The sequence below is a fragment of the Apis dorsata genome, unplaced genomic scaffold (assembly GCF_000469605.1).
Source record: "Apis dorsata unplaced genomic scaffold, Apis dorsata 1.3 scaffold_32, whole genome shotgun sequence".
Lineage (NCBI taxonomy): Eukaryota > Metazoa > Arthropoda > Insecta > Hymenoptera > Apidae > Apis > Apis dorsata.
This window is the reverse complement of record NW_006263334.1, coordinates 714212-718767: the sequence shown is the minus strand read 5'-3', so window position 1 is coordinate 718767 and position 4556 is coordinate 714212. Positions and strand designations below refer to the sequence as shown.

The following is a 4556-nucleotide window of genomic DNA, read 5'->3' as shown; positions in this document are numbered from 1 at the left end:
GTGTGTGTGTGTGTGTGTGTGTGTGTGTGTGTGTGTGTGTGTGTGTGAAAGAGCGAGAGAGGGAGAGAAAGAGAGAGAGAAAGATAGAGAGAGAAAGAAAAAGAAAGAGTGTTTCACTTCTACTTCCGCTTATCTCCTTACATGCTCATCTTTCTACTTGAAAATTCATTATACTTGGAAAGTGTTCCATTACAATTGAGAATTACAAAGTTCGTAATAGACACGCTGGGTGAGGCATCTTAAAGAGGTAGTTTAAGCGTAAATTAGATGGTGTATCGTTCTATACAGAAAAATTTCATGTGATGTCCTTACGTGTTAAGTGTTGATTGTCGCGCACAATGTGGAATTAGAATCACGGTGTGCGGTAGAATTTACGGGTTAATCGAGATAAAGATAAATCTTAGACTAACGATCGATTATGTTCGATAGTTTATTCTGTGGCGATAGTACGTGTGTCAAGTCAAGTAAAATCGTAATAGAAGCCCGTGCGGAAGCGTCTTCACGTCGTGCGTTTATAGGTTATATTTTTATCCACGAACAATCATCGACGGAAACAAACGATTTCACTCTGATTCTTTTTCCAAGTTTCTTTTTCTTTTCCTCCTTTCCCATTTATCGTTTCGATTTTCGATGTGAAAACGCTTCTTTTAGCGCTCTCAAAAAAATTAATCGAATCCTCAAACTTCAATCGATCCTCGCACAAATACACCCAGGCGACGAAATCGCGATCGCGAAAGGACACGTTCGAAAAAGAAAGTGGGGAAACAGCGAGAAATCTCTTTCATCTCTTCCTTGCATTACACGCGCCAACCGTTTTTCTACCGTTTCGTAGAAATGGACTTTTTTCCGTTCCAACGACATCCGAATAAAAAAAAAAAAAAATCATCGTGCGTTCACGATGATCAAACATGTCCTGCAAATTCTATCGATTCGAACAATCTCGTCCTAGCGAAAATGTTTGCCCCTTATAGATATTCACGTGACGTGGGAATACCTTCTAGGACAGTGTGTTTCAACCTTTTCAGCCCTAGATCGTTCCTTGATAGGGAGGAAATATTGATGGAGCTTTGGTTTGGAGAGTACAAAATCCGTGAGAAAGTGTGCACGAGTATGGTCGAGTCGATAATTCTATCGAATGTTGATACAGATGAAAGTATATAATATTATAATTTTATGGAAATGAGAAAACCGATAACGATATGGAATTTTTCCGATTCCTTCTGTTAATCCAAGTTTTAAGCGTGCGTAATTTTATCAAATGTTGCGGATGAAAATATAATTGCAGAGTTTATCGAGAAAAATAGTGATACAGAGAAATTTATAAATGTTGTCAAAGTGAACAAATTATAGGGTCAGAGTTTAACGCAAGATACACATTAAATCACCAATACACAATGATTCCTCGTTGGATATTGTCGATTTACCTTGTTTAAAATGAAAGAAAGAAAACACGAATAATATAAATCTATTATGAGAATTATGATTTCGTTGCGAAAGAAATAAATTGGTAAGAAAATATTTTAAACGAAAATCTAAAAAACGATACGATCGAAAAATTCAAATATTTATGGAATAACCAACGATATGTATGCGGTTGGAAATCACTGTTCTAGGAATAAGAATGTAACGAAATGAAAAGAAAACAAAGAAAAATTCCAATAATTTTTGATTAGGCTCAACTGTAAACGAATACGATTCAAAAAAAAAAATGTACTTTGTGGAAATTGTGTAAAATGTCGTGTAAAACATGTTTCAATGAGAGGTTGTTACGTCGCTGATAATTTATTATTGTGCGTAACACGATGACTGATTTTTTGTAGTATGTATGGGCGCAATTAAAATGCGTCATGCGAGTCTTTCGAATTTTTCGCCCATATTCCTCCTCTCGAGGAAACTTTGTGGATTTGTGTACCCCCATCCGTAACCCCAGTTGGCCTATTCCCTTAATAAGAAAGATGTATAAACGGATATTGTACAAATACAAATATGACAAAAACGAATTTTATTGTAGTTTATATTGCCTTTTTCTAAAAAATTTATTTCTCTCTCGAATTTTCTTTCTCTAAAATTTCATTACAAAAAAAAGGAAATAATTTTGTTATAATTCTTTGATATCGTATTTGTAATTGGATAAAGAAAATAAAATAATTGAAGAATAGAAATATAATAAAAATATTAAAAGTACCTTTAGAGAGTCGCAAATAAAATGCAGAAAGAATAGGAGGTAATGAGAGAATAAAATAAAAGTGAACTGTTAACGCCATCTTTTGACTACGAAAGACATCTCTTTAAAGATAAGAAAGAATAGAGAATAAGCGTCATCTTTCAAATGCTTTCAAAAACTTACTGTTTTTAGCATTCGATAGATGACATTAGCAATCTATTCTTCTTCATTATCATCTATCAGATCCTTAATTTTATATTTTATTTGCGGCACTCTGAAGATAGCACTGATTTTAATATTTTTATATATCTGTATCTTTGTCTTACTAATTACTTTCCTTATTTATATTACATATCCTATTACAAAACGATATATATGTACAAATATGTACATATATGCTATAAAAAAAATTTATGAAACTTATCTTATTCATCGTCTCATATACACTTCTTTATGCAAAAATTTATTTAAAATCAATGGAAAGATAGAGGAAATATGATAAAATTTATAGAAAGAGAAGAAAAATATTCTTTCTATAGTTTCCTTCTTTTTTCTATTAAATCTGTTTGTTTCAGAAAATAGTACATAACATACCACATTATTATTATTTTTTTAAAATACGGACTGATTATTATCAATTTTTGATAAATAAAAAATCTCATGCAGAAGAAGAATATTTTTAAATTACTTTTTAAACTAAAGTATTAATTGTGATGAATATAATGTATATTCAATCACAATATATATATATTCACAATATATATATTCGTTATAAAAGTATAAATATACTTCGAAATAATGAAGCAAAAAAATGATCAAATAAAAAATAAAATAAATACATACAGTATACAAGCAAAATATCAAAGTTCTCTTTGAAAAAGTATAATGGCGTCCATATTGAAAGTTTTCCCGCCTTTGAAGTTGGACCATTAATCTGTAGGCAATCTGTACAAAAAAGAATAAAAATTTTCAAATAAATGTATAAAATTTTAAGTAAAATATATAAAATTAATCGATCATATTAAAATAAAACAATAATTAACTACAAATTTCATCTTAAAAAGTTATAATATGAATTAATTAAAACTATAACCGTCAAATAAATGAAAAATGAATTTAGCTCTCGTAAGATCATTAATTATAAATATAAACGAATATTGATTGAATAGTAATATATGAATAATAAATAATACATAATATAAAAGAATAATACATAACTATAAAAGGAAAAATATATATATATTATGCAACAAACAAATTACACACGTCACGGTAAAATAAAACTTCTAATCGTTACAAATATCGATAGCATAATGACGCATTGCGTCACAATTTATTTCGATTATCGAATTAGAAAGAAGAAATATGGCAATACAATAATAAATCGAAATATATCAAAATATGTCGAAATATGTCAAATATGACACGAACGCGAATTCATGTTATAATTTCTTAAAAATACTATATTGAAAGAAAAATGTTATCAATCTTAAACGTAACATTGGATGAAAAAAAGAAAAAAACATATAAATAAATGTATTTAGAAACACAAAACGAATCGATAGAATTTAATTTGATAAAATAAAATTGACTCTATATATTAAATACTAAAAAATATAAATAAAAATATAGAATCTTATTTTAATGAATCTCTTTATTTAAAAGAATAGAAATTAAAATTATCAGAAATCGTAATATGTGCATATATATATATATATTATATATACTATAAATCATTTTTCCTTTGAAATTATTTCCATTGAAGCATAAATTGCTTAATGAAAATTATAATCATAAAACAAATCCATAAAAAAAACTGTTAAAATGAAATAACAAATGAATTCAAATCTTAACTTCAACGAAGTACACATTACCGGTAACCTCAATCAAATAAATGATCGATAAAAAAAATATAAAGAAACTTAAAATATTGATTAATTTTGTCATAATAATAATAAATGAATTATTAAATAAAATAAATTTATAATAATTATAAATTAAAATAGAAAAATATGAACAGAATTACTTACTGCGTTGAATCGAAGCCGGTTACGATCGCACGTCCTTTCACGATGATTTTCCACAAGAGACTAAAGTCACACGCCATAATTTAAATAATGGCTTACTGTTTGACAACAAAAGTAAATCTACCATCGAAATCGAAAAATTACAGTTATTACATTAATATATTTTAATTATTTTAATTAATTATATTATATTATGAGCAAATTATTAATGTATTTATATAGTAAATTTTAAAAATTAATTTAATAATTAATTATTTGACTTATATATATATTTATATTAAATCACTTATATATGTTACTTGTATATTTTTATTAATTCACTTATTTGATTTATTTATTGATTATTTATCGATTTATTCATTAAT

General features: G+C 27.4%; 1 long non-coding RNA gene across 4 annotated transcripts in view; it reads right to left on the bottom strand.

The window, feature by feature from the left end:
* LOC102675205 overlaps positions 1–4307 on the bottom strand; it is a 109605-nt gene extending 105298 nt beyond the window's left edge. The window contains exons 1-2 of one of the 4 annotated variants that reach the window (XR_004150906.1): positions 4195–4307; positions 3008–3109 (exon numbers count right to left, since the gene is read on the bottom strand). This is a non-coding gene — a long non-coding RNA (uncharacterized LOC102675205). Of the gene's footprint in view, positions 1–3003; positions 3110–4194 lie in introns of those variants that run through there. The other 3 variants (XR_004150905.1, XR_004150904.1, XR_420663.2) reach the window with 3 other exon arrangements.
* Positions 4308–4556: the final 249 nt, after the last annotated feature.